The 16262-nt window shown below is 41.9% G+C and overlaps 1 long non-coding RNA gene across 10 annotated transcripts; it reads right to left on the bottom strand.

The window, feature by feature from the left end:
* Positions 1–13114: 13114 nt before the first annotated feature.
* LOC125539814 (uncharacterized) lies at positions 13115–15840 on the bottom strand. 10 transcript variants are annotated; one of them, XR_015617187.1, is made up of 5 exons: positions 15322–15839; positions 15060–15117; positions 13906–14989; positions 13679–13770; positions 13115–13581 (listed from the first exon to the last, which is right to left on the bottom strand). It is a non-coding gene; the product is annotated as an uncharacterized LOC125539814 (long non-coding RNA). The 10 variants fall into 10 exon arrangements; XR_015617186.1 differs by having other exon boundaries at positions 13115–13531; positions 15322–15838; XR_015617185.1 differs by having other exon boundaries at positions 13115–13770; positions 13906–13974; positions 14349–14989; positions 15322–15838.
* Positions 15841–16262: the final 422 nt, after the last annotated feature.

Here is a 16262-nt window from a genome sequence, read left to right as displayed (position 1 = left end):
CAATGTTCTCGTCACAAAACCATCGAAACGATTCCAAGATACCCGCGTGATCCTAAAATTTTTTTAGTGAAATTTGAGAAGAGAAGAGTCAAAACTCTACGTCAGGATGCCTTACCAGAGCGATGAGGAGACTAGGAAGTAAAAAGAATTCCTAAACTCTTCGATATATAATTCCTAAATGACTCAAAACATTTTTCTAGACACAACTCGGCCGCTAATAACGATCAAGCAATGGGGGCTCCTAAGGTCGGGGAAGGCTCTGATTACCAACTTGTAACGCCCTCGATGCGGCTATAGCTCCCACGTGTCGAGGCACGACTTAGAGACATAACCGCATTGAAAGCAATGTCGCAAGTTAGGCAATCTTCACAACATCCCATGTAATATAGATAATAAAAGGGGAGATACATAGTTGGCTTACACTCGCCACGTCAATCAAAGTACATAAATAGCATTACAACATTCAAACACTCATGGCCCGACTACGGCGCCAAAATAAAAGATAACCCAACAAGCGACACGGTCCCGATCACCCCAACTGGGCACCACTACTGATCATCAGGGAAAGACACATAGTAACGGCGTGAGTCCTCGTCGAACTCCCACTTGAGCTCAAGCGCGTCATCTGGAACGGAATCATCAGGCCCTGCATCTGTTTTAATAGTAATCTATGAGCCACAGGGACTCAGCAATCTCACACCCTCGCGATCAAGACTATTTAAGCTTAAGGGTAAGGCAAGGTAATTATGTGGAGCTGCAGCAAGCGACTAGCATATATGGTGGCTATCATGTTCGCAAGAGAGAGCGAGAAGAGGAGGCAAAGCGCGACCGTGTAACTAGAGGACATCCTGCGGCAAGCATTACTCCAACACCGTGTTCACTTCCCGGACTCCGTCGAGAAGAGACCATCATGGTAACTCACACTGTTGATTCATTTTAATTAAGTTAAGGTTCAAGTTATCTACAACCGGACATTAACAAATTCCCATCTGCCCATAACCACGGGCACGGCTTTCGAAAGTTCAAATCCCTGCAGGGGAGTCCCAACTTAGCCCATGACAAGCTCTCACGGTCAACGAAGGAATAGACCTTCTCCCGAGACATTCCGATCAGACTCGGTATCCCGGTTCTACAAGACACTTCGACAAGTTAAAACAAATCCAGCAACACCGCCCGAATGTGCCGACAAATCCCGATAGGAGCTGCACATATCTCGTTCTCAGGGCACACTCAGATGAGACATCCTACGAGTAAAACCAACCCTCAAGTTGCCCCGAGGTGGCCCCGCGGTCTACTCGGTCGGACCAACACTCAGAGGAGTACTGGCCCGGGGGGGTTAAACAAGATGACCCTCGGGCTCCGAAAACCCAAGGGAAAAAGAGGCTAGGTGGCAAATGGTAAAACCAAGGTTGGGCATTGCTGGAAAAGTTTTAATCAAGGCGAACTATCAAGGGGTTCCCATTATCACCCAACCGCGTAAGGAATGCAAAATCCGGGAACATAACACCGATATGACGGAAACTAGGGCGGCAAGAGTGGAAGAAAACACTAGGCGAGAGGCCGAGCCTTCCACCCTTTACCAAGTATATAGATGCATTAAGATAACAAGGCAATATAATGATACCCCAACAAGTAAATAATGTTCCAACAGGGAACGGACTCCGATCTTCACCTGCAACTAGCAACGCTATAAGAGGGGCTGAGCAAAGCGGTAAAATAGCCAATCAATGGTTTGCTAGGACATGGTGGGTTAGAGGTTTGACATGGCAATTTGGGAGGCATGATAAGCAAGTGGTAGGCATCGTAGCATAGGCATAGCAAAAGAGCGAGCATCTAGCAAAGCAAAGATAGTAGTGATTTCGAGGGTATGATCATCTTGCCTGCAAAGTTGTCAGAGTTGACTGGATCCTCGAAAGCAAACTCAACGGGCTCCTCGTTAGCAAAATAGTCTCCCGGCTCTACCCAAACAAGACAAACAAGCAAACAGAACACAATCAACCACGTGCAAACTCAAACAACTAGATGCAAACATGGTATGCTATGCGGGATGCGATATGGGATGCATATGCAAGATTTGACAAGGAATGCATGAACCTGGCCTCAACTTGGAAATCCAAGTGTGCCACTGGAAAGATGGGATGAAATCGCTTGAAAACGATATAAAGAACTACGGAATCGGAGTTACGGTTTGGAAATGGCAAGCAATTCAAATATGACCACGTTCTGCGATTTACAGCAAGTAGCCAACTAGATGCAACAAGATGAACATGCTACAGCACCCAAACATGGCATAAAAATACATGGCAGGGATCCATTCATGATGCTTAACAAAAGACTAGCACTGAGCTACGGCCAATTCATCCATTAACAGGTTCAAACAAGCATGGCAAAAATGCATTTGGTAAACAGATTTCAGACTTAGTGAAATTAACACTTGTCTGGAATTTCAGATCAAATAGCACTCTTTGGAGCATGAAAACTATATGCTACAGGACCTGAACATGGCAAAGTAAAGCATGGCATGCAGCTACTCAAAGAGATTAACAAAAGTCCCTTAGTGGCCTTGAGCCAAAAGGGATCACAAAATACATTTGCAAGCATGTGAACATGGCAAAAACATAATAAGTTGTCAGACTTAGTGAAAACTGGAGCATGCTGAAACAGATATCAAGTAGGCATGTTTACGAGCTCGATGCACTCACTACAGAGCAAGCCATGACAATCTAAGCATACACCCATCAAGAATACACAAAAGTCAAGCTAGACATGGCAAGAACAATAACATAGCATGCATGGATCAACTACAACATCCTCGGCAAAATCGCTAACAAGTAGACAATCTGCCCAGATTCACAAAATAGGAAAAGTAGAGCTCGATTGACTCAATCTAAGGTGCTCCATAATTGCAAAAAAAAGGCATGGATGGATAGAGCACCACAATATTAACAAATCATCCTTAGTGATCATCCTCAAAAGAGGCATGGATCACTAGGAAACAACATGAACATATGGCATCTTGAGATAAACAGCTCAAGGACTTAGTGGAAATGCTAAGTCCCTGAAATCAGCATTAACGAATGCTCCAATTTGCAAGCTTGTGCTAGTCACCACACACATAACAAAAATACATGGGTTGCACCTCTGGATAGAAGGCAAAACATATAACAAAACTCATGAAGAGCTCAGGGGCATATCATGCACACAATAATCAAGGCAAAAATGACAAATATCTAATTGGAGCAGCAGATCTGGCAATTATCTCAAATAGCCTACTTCTAACAGCATTTCGGGCATCAAGATGAACTCAAATGAAAATGATGCAATGAGATGAAGTGATGTACTCTCTGAGACGAACATTTTGATATGCTATATGCCCAAAACGGAGCTACGGATGCAAAGTTACGATGCGATGAACATAGCCAAAAATATTAGGGTTTCGGGCAAAAAGTCAACCCGATCCGGATCTGGATCTGGAGGGCACTGTAGCGGTGGCGTGTATTCCGAGGTTCGCCGGGGAGGCCGGCGCCGGAGTTGTTCGTGCCGGCATCGAGGAGGGAGGAGGAAGGCCGGGGCTCGCCGGGCGTGCGGCGGCGCGGCCGCGGCGTCGGGAGGCGAGGTCGCGGCGGGGGCGGTGACCGGAGCTCGCCGGAGTTGCTGCTGCGGGCTCCGGCGGCGAGGAGGTGCGGCGGCCGGCGAGCGGGAGCGCGAGGAGGCGGGTGGCGGCGCGCGGGAGGCGGGGCGCGGCCCGGCTGGCCGAGTGGAGAGGGCCCGCCCTGGGCCGGGACGGGCCGACGGCGGCGGTGGTGGCCGGGGCCACGTGGCGCGCGCCGATTGGCTGCGGGCGGCGGCGGACGTGTCCGGCCGCGCGGAGAGGGTGGATCTAGGGTTTGGACGAAGGGGATCCGCGAATTTCAGGAGGGTGGTGTATATATAGGCATAGAGGGAGCTAGGAGTGTCCAAATGAGGTGCGGTTTTCGGCCACGCGATCGTGATCGAATGCTCGAGATGACGGAGAAGATTTTAGTGGGTTTTGGGCCAAAATGGAGAGGTGTTGGGCTGCAACACACACGAGGCCTTTTCGGTCCCTCGGTTAACCGTTGGAGCATCAAACGAAGTTCAAATGGTACGAAACTTGACAGACGGTCTACCGGTAGTAAACCAAGGCCGCTTGGCAAGTCTCGGTCCAATCCGGAAATGTTTAATCCCCACACACGAAAGAAAGGTAGAAATGACCACCGGAGGAGAACGGAGCGCCGGAATGCAAAACGGACAACGGGGAAAATGCTCGGATGCATGAGATGAACACGTATGCAAATGCAATGCACATGATGACATGATATGAGATGCATGAAAATGACAACAACACACACGAGACAAAAACCCGAACCCGAGAAAATAAAATAACTTAACGCCGGAAACGGCAAGAGTTGGAGTACATATGGGAAAATCATATCCGGGGTGTTACAGATGATCATCACTATTAGAGCATTGTCCCATGTGAGGAAAGGATGATGGAGGCTATGATTCCCCCACAAGTCGGGATGAGACTCCGGACTAAAAAAAGAAGAGGCCAAAGAAAAAAAGAGAGAAGTCCCAACAAAAAAATGAGAGAAAAAGAGAGAAGGGACAATGTTACTATCCTTTTACCACACTTGTGCTCCAAAGTAGCACCAATATCTTCATGATAGAGAGTCTCCTATGTTGTCACCTTCATATACTAGTGGGAATTTTACATTATAGAACTTGGCTTGTATATTCCAATGATGGGCTTCCTCAAAATGCCCTAGGTCTTCGTGATCAAGCGAGTTGGATGCACGCCCACTTAGTTTCTTTCGTTGAGCTTTCATACACTTATAGCTCTAGTGCATCCGTTGCATGGCAATCCCTACTCACTCACATTGATATCTATTAATAGGCACCTGCATAGCCTGTTGATACGCCTAGTTGATGTGAGACTATCTTCTCCTTTTTGTCTTCTCCACAACCACCATTCTATTCCACCTATAGTGCTATATCCATGGTTCACGCTCATATATTGCGTGAAGATTGAAAAAGTTTGAGAACATCAAAAGTATGAAACAATTGCTTGGCTTGTCATCAGGGTTGTGCATGATTTAAATATTTTGTGTGGTGAAGATAGAGCATAGCCAGGCTATATGATTTTGTAGGGATAACTTTCTTTGGCCATGTTATTTTGAGAAGACATGATTGCTTAGTTAGTATGCTTGAAGTATTACTATTTTTATGTTAATATTAAACTTTTATCTTGAATATTTCGGATATGAACATTCATGCCACAATAAAGAGATTTACATTGAGAATATGCTAGAAACCATTCCACATCAAAAATTCTGTTTTTATCATTTACCTACTCGAGGACGAGCAGGAATTAAGCTTGGGGATGCTTGATACGTCTCCAACGTATCTATAATTTTTTATTGTTCCATGCTATTATATATTCTGTTTTGGATGTTTAATGGGCTTATTTATACACTTTTATATTATTTTTGGGACTAACCTATTAACCGGAGGCCCAGCCCAAATTGTTGTTTTTTGCCTATTTCAGTGTTTGGCAGAAAAAGAATATCAAACGGAGTCCAAACGGAATGAAACCTTCGGGAGCGTGATTTTCGGAACAAACATGATCCAGAGGACTTGGAGTGGACGTCAAGCAATCAACAAGGAGGCCACGAGGCAGGGGGTGCGCCCTCCACTTTCGTGGGCCCCTCGTGGCTCCACCAACCTACTTCTTCCTCCTATATATACCTACGTACCCCCAAACCATCGAAGAGCACCACGAAACCCTATTTCCACCGCCGCAACCTTCTGTACCCAAGAGATCCCATCTTGGGGCCTTTTCCGGAGCTCCGCCGGAGGGGGCATCGATCACGGAGGGCCTCTACATCAACTCCATGGCCTCTCCGGTGATGCGTGAGTAGTTTACTTCAGACCTTCGGGTCCATAGCTAGTAGCTAGATGGCTTCTTCTCTCTCTTTGGATCTCAATACAAAGTTCTCCTCGATCTTCTTGGAGATCTATTTGATGTAATCTTCTTTTGCGGTGTGTTTGTCGAGATCCAATGAATTGTGGGTTTATGATCAAGATTATCTATGAACAATATTTGAATCTTCTCTGAATTCTTTTATGTATGATTGGTTATCTTTGCAAGTCTCTTCGAATTATCAGTTTGGTTTGGCCTACAAGATGGATCTTTCTTGCAATGGGAGAAATGCTTAGCTTTGGGTTCAATCTTGCGGTGCTCGATCCCAGTGACAGTAGGGGAAACAACACATAGTGTATTGTTGCCATCGAGGATAAAAAGATGGGGTTTATATCATATTGCATGAGTTTATCCCGCTACATAATGTCATCTTGCTTAAAGCGTTACTCCGTTCTTATGAACTTAATACTCTACATGCATGCTAGATAGCGGTCGATGTGTGGAGTAATAGTAGTAGATGCAGGCAGGAGTCGGTCTACTTGTCATGGACGTGATGCCTATATACATAATCATGCCTAGATATTCTCATAATTGTTTGCTTTTCTATCAATTGCTCGACAGTAATTTGTTCACCCACCGTAATACTTATGCTATCTTGAGAGAAGCCGCTAGTGAAACCTATGGCCGCCGGGTCTATTTTCCATCATATTAATCTCCCGTCAATAAGCTATTTCTGGCACCGTTTATTTTGCTTTCTTTACTTTTAGTCTTTATCATAAAAATATCAAAAAATTATCTTATCTTCTCTATCAGATCTCACTTTTGCAAGTGGCCGTGAAGGGATTGACAACCCCTTTATTTGTTTGTGTAGGTGCAACGGACTTGAGCGTGGCCTCCTACTGGATTGATACCCTCGTTCTCAAAAACTGAGGGAAATACTTACGCTACTTCGCTGCATCACCCTTTCCTCTTCAAGGGAAAACCAACGCAGTGCTCAAGAGGTAGTAGTGGCTTTGCCAGAAATACGATGTCAACTACATGATCATGCAAAGCAATATGACAATGATGGAGTGTGTCATAAAAACTGGAACGGTGGAAAGTTGCATGGCAATATATCTTGGAATGGCTATGGAAATGCCATAATAGGTAGGTATGGTGGCTATTTTGAGGAAGGTAAATGGTGGGTTCATGGTACCGGCGAAAGTTGCGCAGTACTAGAGAGGCTAGCAATGGTGGAAGGATGAGAGTGCGTATGATCCATGGACTCAACACTAGTCATAAAGAACTCACATACTTATTGCAAAAATCTATTAGTTATCGAAACGAAGTATTATGCGCATGCTCCTAGGGGGATAGATTGGTAGGAAAAGACCATCGCTCGTCCCCGACCGCCACTCATAAGGAAGACGATAAAAAATTAAATCATGTTCCGACTTCATCACATAACGGTTCACCATACATGCATGCTACGGGAATCACAAACTTTAACACAAGTATCTCTCAAATTCTCAACTACTCAACTAGCATGACTCTAATATCACCATCTTCATATCTCAAAACAATCAGAAGGAATCAAACTTCTCATAGTATTCAATGCACTTTATATGACAGTTTTTATTATATCCATCTTGGATGCCTATCGTATTAGGAGTAATTTTATAGCCAAAGCAAAATACCATGCCGTTCTAAATGGCTCTCAAAATAATATAAGTGAATCATGAGATATCAATAATTTCTATAAAATAAAACCACCACCGTGCTCTAAAAAGATATAAGTGAAGCACTAGAGCAAAATTATCTAGCTCAAAATATTTAAGTGAAGCACATAGAGTATTCTAATAAATTCCGATTCATGCGTGTCTCCCCCAAAAGGTGTGTACATGCTACCTCTTCAGCATGCATTGGTTTTCCCTTGAAGAGGAAAGGGTGATGCAACAAAGTAGCGTAAGTTTTTCCCTCAGTTTTGAGAACCAAGGTATCAATCCATTAGGAGACTACACGCAAGTCACCTAGTACCTGCACAAACAATCAAGAACCTCGCAACCAACGCGATAAAGGGGTTGTCAATCCCTTCACGGTCACTTACGAAAGTGAGATCTGATAAAGATAATAAGATAAATATTTTTGGTATTTTTGTTGTATAGATTGAAAAGTAAAGATTGCAAAATAAAATAAATAGTAAACTAGAATTGTAGATCAGAAACTTATATGATATTAAATAGACCCGGGGGGCATGGGTTTCACTAGTGGCTTCTCTCATGATTGCAAGTATTACGGTGGGTGAACAAATTACTGCCGAGCAATTGATAGAAAAGTGCATAGTTATGAGAATATCTAGGCATGATTATGAAATATAGGCATCACGTCTGTGTTAAGTAGACCGAAACGATTTTGCATCTACTACTATTACTCCACACATCGACCGTTATGCAGCATGCATCTAGAGTATTAAGTGCATAAGAACAGAGTAACACATTAGGCAAGATGACATGATGTAGAGGGATAAACTCAAGCAATATGGTATAAATCCCATCTTTTTATCCTCGATGGCAACAATACAATACGTGCCTTGCTGCCCCTACTGTCACTGGGAAAGGACACCGCAAGATTGAATCCAAAGCTAAGAGCTTCTTCCATTGCAAGAAAGATCAATCTAGTAGGCCAAATTAAACCGATAATTCAAAGATACTTGCAAAGCTATCAAATCATGCATATAAGAATTCAGAGAAGAACCAATATTGTTCATAGATAAACTTGATCATAAATCCACAATTCATTGGATCTCGGCAAACACACCGCAAAAGAATATTACATCAAATAGATCTCCAAGAACATCGAGGAGAACTTTGTATTGAAGATCAAAGAGAGAGAGAGAGAAGAAGCCATCTAGCTAATAACTATGGACCCGAAGGTCTGTGGTAAATGATACATCTCCAACGTATCTATAATTTTTTATTATTCCATGCTATTATATTATCAACCTTGGATGTCTTATATGCATTTATATGCTATTTTATATGATTTTTGGGACTAACCTATTAACCTAGAGCCCAGTGCTAGTTTCTGTTTTTTCCTTGTTTTAGAGTACCGCGGAAAAGGAAAATAAAACAGAGTCCAATTGACCTGAAACTTCACGGAACTTATTTTTGGACCAGAAGAAGCCCACGGAGTATCGGAGATGGACCAGGAGAGTCCCGGGCTGCCACGGGGGTGGGGGGCGCGCCCACCCCCTGGGCGCGCCCCCTGCCTAGTAGACAACCCGGAGATCCACCCACGTACTTCTTCCTCCTATATATACCCATATGCCCAAAAACTTCGGAGAGGAGAGTAGATTGGGAGTTCCACTGCCAGCCTCTGTAGCCACCGAAAACCAATTTAGACCCGTTCCGGCACCCTGCCGGAGGGGAAACCCCTCACCGGTGGCCATCTTCATCATCCCGGCACTCTCCATGACGAGGAGGGAGTAGTTCTCCCTCGGGGCTGAGGGTATGTACCAGTAGCTATGTGTTTGATCTCTCTCTCTCGTGTTCTTGAGGTGGTACGATCTTGATGTATCGCAAGCTTTGCTATTATAGTTGGATCTTATGATGTTTCTCCCCCTCTACTCTCTTGTGATGAATTCAGTTTTTCCTTTGAAGTTATCTTATCGGATTGAGTCTTTAAGGATTTGAGAACACTTGATGTATGTCTTGCATGTGCTTATCTGTGGTGACAATGGGATATCACGTGATCCACTTGATGTATGTTTTGGTGATCAACTTGCGGGTTCCGCCCATGAACCTATGAGTAGGGGTTGGCACACGTTTCCGTCTTGACTCTCCGGTAGAATCTTTGGGGCACTCTTTGAAGTACTTTGTGTTGGTTTGAATAGATGAATATGAGATTGTGTGATGCATATCGTATAATCATACCCACGGATACTTGAGGTGACATTGGAGTATCTAGGTGACATTAAGGTTTTGGTTGATTTGTGTCTTAAGGTGTTATTCTAGTACGAACTCTATGATAGATTGAACGGAAAGAATAGCTTCATGTTATTTTACTACAGACTCTTGAATAGATCGATCAAAAAGGATAACTTTGAGGTGGTTTCGTACCCTACCATAATCTCTTCGTTTGTTCTCCGCTATTAGTGACTTTGGAGTGACTCTTTGTTGCATGTTGAGGGATAGTTATATGATCCAATTATGTTATTATTGTTGACAGAACTTGCACTAGTGAAAGTATGAAGCCTAGGACTTGTTTCAACGCATTGCAATACCATTTGTGCTCACTTTTATCATTAGTTACCTTGCTGTTTTATATTTTCAGATTACAAAAACCATTATCTACTATCCATATTGCACTTGTATCACCATCTCTTCGCCGAACTAGTGCACTTATATAATTTACCATTGTATTGGGTGTGTTGGGGACACAAGAGACTCTTTGTTATTTGGTTGCAGGGTTGCTTGAGAGAGACCATCTTCATCCTATGCCTCCTACGGATTGATAAACCTTAGGTCATCCACTTGAGGGAAATTTGCTACTGTCCTACAAACCTCTGCACTTGGAGGCCCAATAATGTCTACAAGAAGAAGGTTGTGTAGTAGACATCAAGCTCTTTTCTAGCACTTGAAGGTATATCTTTAGATCTTGCAATCGAATCTTTTTGTTTCTTGTTTTACCACTAGTTTAGTTTATAAAAGAAAATTACAAAAAATATATGGAATTAAGGGTACCTCATATGCTCCATCTTTTTAATATCTATCATGAAAATAAGGCTTCCGATAATTGTGCTCAAGTGCTAGAAGAAGAATGCATTAGAATGTTTGGCACTAAATATTTGAATGATGAGCATGATTGCAATGTTGTTAGTATGAATTCCTTGAATATCCATGATGCTAGCAAAGCCACAAGCTTGGGGAAGCTATGTTTGATGAAGATGGTATTTTTTGTCCCCCAAGTTTTGATGAGCAAATTTATATTGATGAAAGTGGATTTGGAGAGGTCATGACTTTATTTAGTAATGATTCCACTATTTCGGAAGAGGTTCCAATTGATTATGAGAACAAAGTTGTTATCTATGATGATTATTGTGATGAATTGTATGATATTAAGAATAATGATAACCATGAAACTTGTCATCATGATTTTAACTTTCAATTGGATTATGCCTCGCATGATAGTTATTTTGTTGAGTTTGCTCCCACTATTATGAATGAGAAATTTTTTGCCTATGTGGTGAGTAGTAAATTTTCTATGCTTGTAGATCATGAAAAGAATGTTTTATGTGATGGTTATATTGTTGAATTCATTCATGATTCTACTGAAAATTATTATGAGGGAGGAATATATGCTTGTAGGAATTGCAATAATATCAAGTTTCCTCTCTATGTGCTTAAAGTTTTAAAGTTATGATTGTTTTGCCTTCCTATGCTAGTTGATTATTGTTCCCATAAGTTGTTTAATCACAAAATCCCAATGCATAAGAAGAGGGTTGGACTTAAATGTGCTAGTAATATTCTGCATGATGCTCTCTTTATGTTACAATTCTTATCTTTTATGTGAGAATCGTTGAAATCATCATGCCTAGCTAGGGGCGTTAAAAGTTAGCGCTTGTTGGGAGGCAACCCAACTTTATTTTTGTTCATGTTTAGTAATAAATAATTCATCTAGCCTCTGTTTAGACGTAGTTTTATGTTTTAATTAGTGTTTGTGCCAAGTAGAACCTTTGGGAAGACTTGGGTGAAGTCTTTGTGATCTTGCTAAAAAAAAGAAACTTTAGCGCTCACGAAAATTGCAGCCATTTTTATTGGAGGGTGCTATTTAGTTAATTCTTTTTGAAGATGATTAATAGATAAATTCCTCATGTCCAGCAATTTATTTGAGAATTTTATGAGTTCCAGAAGTATACGTTTGATCCAGATTACTACAGACTGTTCTGTTTTTGACAGATTCTGTTTTCTATGTGTTGTTTGCTTATTTTGATGCATCTATGGCTAGTAATAGAGTTTATAAACCATAGATGAGTTGGAATACAGTAGATATTACACCAATATGAATTGAGAATGAGTTCACAACAGTACCTAAGTGGTGATTTATTTTCTTATACTAACGGAGCTTACGAGTTTTCTGTTAGGTTTTGTGTTGTGAAGTTTTCAAATTTTGGGTAAAGATTCGATGGACTATGGAATAAGGAGTGGAAAAAGCAAGGCACCACAAGGTAAAGTCCAAGGACACCAAAAAGCCTAAGCTTGGGGATGCCCCGGATGGCATCCCCTCTTTCGTCTTCATTCATCGGTAACTTTACTTGGAGCTGTATTTTTATTTACCACATGATATGTGTTTTGCTTGGAGCGTCATTTTATTTTATTTAGTTTTGCTTGCTGTTTGAATAAAATACCAAGATCTGAAATTCTCAAATTAGAGAGTCTTCACATAGTTGCATAATTACTCGACTACTCATTGATCTTCACTTATATCTTCGGGAGTAGTTTATCATTTGCTCTATTGCTTCACTTATATCTTTTAGAGCACGGTGGTGGTTTTATTATACTAGTAAGCGTGCACGTGCGTTGCACGTAATTCTTTGACAAGGATGTATACAACTTTGTTTTCACAAGGTTACTTTAAAACCAACATTTCACAAATGATATGCTTTTTTATTGAGAACACATCTTATCTTGTTTCAGCATGCAAGGTTCCAGCAACAGATGTGCCTGGGTTAACTATTAAAGTTGTGTAAATTCTCACTGCATTATCATACATTGTGTTATCTCTATAAGCTGGACATTAGTCTATAACCCATGTACTCTTTAATATATAAGCGTGCAAGTTACATTCAGAGTGAACATAGCCCAACTGAACAAGAAAGGGGGCACTTAGCCTACCGAAAGAGTGCTATGTGTTTCAGCACTTATTGAATGCAAAAACCGTCTCCATAATTTGCAGACCATAGCACAAAACAAGATCAAATCTTTGAAAGGACTTAAATTTAGGAACGGATGGAGTATATTTTGCACTGCTGTTTTTAGAGAAGAATATAAAATAGGATTAAAGGAGACATGCAAGTAATGGAGCAGGGAAATGATCTTGTCCTATTCTATACAGCTTTGCATTGCAAGTGTAGACCGTACATAGTAGGAAAATGACCACAGTGCAAACACATATTCACAAAGGACACTAAACACATAATTCAAATACGTCGTTTGGATTAAAATATGCAAGTTCACATCATGATAGCCAACTTTCACTACAACTCTCTTTCAAATTGTTTGTCCTGTGATGTGGCAAAGATATTCTCATACACTTGCAAGGATCATAAACCACCATGATTTCCCATCATCGATTAAAAAGTTCCTCTGCAGTATTTGGTCATCCTGTGCACAAATCATATATATGTAAATCTCAAATGAATGATTGAGTGGAACTATAACATCAAAACTATAATTGTCGAATGATTGATAATGTGAATCGCACAATCAGAATAACAAAGGAGATAAAAAAACATTCGACACTCGATACCCTTTAGGTACAAATGCCACCCGCTCATCACCCAAGTTCACAAGAACAGCTCCAATGTGTGACCAAACGCGACTCGGCTCCAGCCTGCAGGCATCCAAAGTGATATGGTGTGACAGCTTCATGTTGCTGTAACTCTTCATAGTATACAACAAAATCTGATTCAAGCTTTACCACAACAATAGAAAACAATTGCTAGACAAAATATATTTTTTGCATAACCAGCAGGCACACCTCAAATTACCCAACTTTAATCAAAGTGGTATATATGGTTCACGCTCAGCTCCCATAGCCATTCTTGTGCAGAAGAATGTTGGGCACATCACCTGGAAGGCACGGACATGCATGACTCACGGTAGTCTTGGTATATCAGTTTTTAATACTTTTGCATATAAACATCTTACTACAGTAAAGTGTGCTACCAAGTTATATTTGTATAGCTACACAGGTTTCCGGTATACCTGAACATTTGCTTGGCCATCAGCATGTTTAGACGACGGAACATCTTCAGTTAACTGTGCTACGTCATGCTGAAAAAAAATTACAGGGATCCTGAAGGAAAGAACACTGAATATGTCGAAGATAAGAACACTGAAGACTTGGAAAATTTCCTATGATACAAAGTATTGTCCCAGGTTACATTGTTCATCTTGGTCAGATCCAGAAAAAACTTCACCATCATAGAAGTGTTTACTATAAAATTTAATTGTATATTATGAAAAATATTCATGTGCACACAATCGCCTATACAAACAGGGGACTTCCTTCGCCATAAGAACACTGAAGACAACGAAGAAACTGACTCCAATGCTGTAACTATTTCAGGGTCATTACAAAAAGGAAGAAAAGACTTGGAAAAAAATATTAGTGATTCGCACAAGGAGATGTGGAAACAGTAGCACACCTTCTGTTACACTTAAGTGCGCAACAAACTGCTTCTGATAGAATATTGACAAATATGCAGGCATGTGCGTGCACCATGCCTGTTGTGCAACAAATCCTAATAAGAATTATCGGTGGTATAATCCTATGCTACCTAGACAAAATGAGGAGCAAAATAATAATATTAAAAAAATTGTCTCGCACTGAAACAAAAATCAATAGCTCACCCAAGAATGCTACCTGAATATGAGCATCTAAATCATGTTCATGCTTAACTACAAAAAGGATAATGCCAAGGAGGCGGAGATGCAAGATAAATTAACAACATCGGCAGTGAGTTGTGAAAGAAAGCCCTAGTGGATAACATCACCAATTACTTGTTTATAGTTTGGATCCTTTCCAATGTAGACATTAGCAATAATTTTCTATGATACCGTGCATATAGGATAATAATTAAAATGCAAAATGTCAAGATTTGGAAAGTAAAAGGAATCTAATTAGAGTTTTCTGCGAGAGGATTGTTACCAATCAAACAATCAGGAGTATCGTGTTTTGGGTGCATCTCTGTTAGCAAGTGCAGACTCAAGATCGAGTGTTGCAGAAATGATTTCTTCAGTAATATCAGTGTTATATCAGTGCCTTCTCAAATTACAGCAATCACACCTGCAAGAAATTTAGCAGTAAGCATGTTGGTTTCTAGCCACACTGAACATATAGAAACACAACACCATACTGATTCCTTTGGAGTTGTTGCCTCTGCAGCTTTATGTGCTCCCTTTCAGTGGTTCAACCTGGACAGGATTTGAACAAATGTCAGTGTTAAATCTAGCAAAAAACCGAAACAAAAAAAGATCATATATGGATGAACAAAGGCGTGGAATATATGAACACAGAGAGACTGAAATAGAGAGAGGGCTAGCTATATAGAGAAATCAATTAGGGGAACTCATCGAACATGTGGTGGGTATCCAAACGCTACATGGTGCAGTCCCTACCAGTGTGCCTCCCTGTAGGAACGGCCGCAGGGGCATTATGCATCCCTGGTGCGAGTTCGAGGAACAAATTTGCGGAGTCGATTGCCTAGCCGGACGCTCTCAGGAGAAGCGCCGCACACCAGCACCTCATCCACAATCCCGCGGCCGTGCTCCGCCTCCCTGTGCGCACCTCACCGCCCGCCGCGCCACCCGCCTCCACACCGGAGAGACCACCGCGTCGCCCGCATGACGCCACTCCCCCGCGCGTGGGAGGCCCGTCGGGGCGCACCGACTTCGCCCGCCGCCTTCGACGGCCGAGCGCCGCCACCGCCGCCGGCGTCGACAGCCAGGGGAGCTCGGGGAGGGAGGCACTCGCGGGGCTAGGGTTAGCGCCTTCAGAGCCGCCCACGCGAGCGGCACAGGAGGAAGGGGAAAAATCGATCGGTCCTTGTCGATCCGGAAATTCAGGGTGTCGCACGCGAGGACCAGGACGCGGAGGACAAAAAGTGGCAGACCATCTGCTCGGCAGAACATTTGATCTAGGACGTTGATTTGGATGTCTCACTGTTGATGCAATATGGACAGTAGGGTGAGTGTAAGTTGATTTGGATGTCTCACTGTTGATGCAATATGGATAGTAGGGTGAGTTTAAGTTGATTTGGATGTCTCACTGTTGATGCAATATGGACAGTAGGGTGAGTTTAAGTTGATTTGATCTGAGGGTTCTGGTTATCCTGTGTACAATTTGTTGTGTGGAGTTAGGGGAAATTATGTTTGCTCTTTTAATAGTAGTATAGATAGAAATAATTGATCTCTCATGCTTCACTTATATTATTTTGAGAGTCCTTTAGAACAGCATGGTAATTTTCAAGAGGGATATAATAAAAACTTTCATATAAAGTGCTTTGAATACTATGAGAAGTTTGACACTTGATGATTGTTCTGAGATATGGAGATAGTGA

Source organism: Triticum urartu, chromosome 2A (genome assembly GCF_056163025.1).
Source record: "Triticum urartu cultivar PI428250 chromosome 2A, HENAU_Tu73, whole genome shotgun sequence".
Taxonomy (NCBI): Eukaryota; Viridiplantae; Streptophyta; class Magnoliopsida; order Poales; family Poaceae; genus Triticum; species Triticum urartu.
Note: the sequence above shows the minus strand (reverse complement) of the source record. Positions and strands in the feature narration are given on the sequence as shown.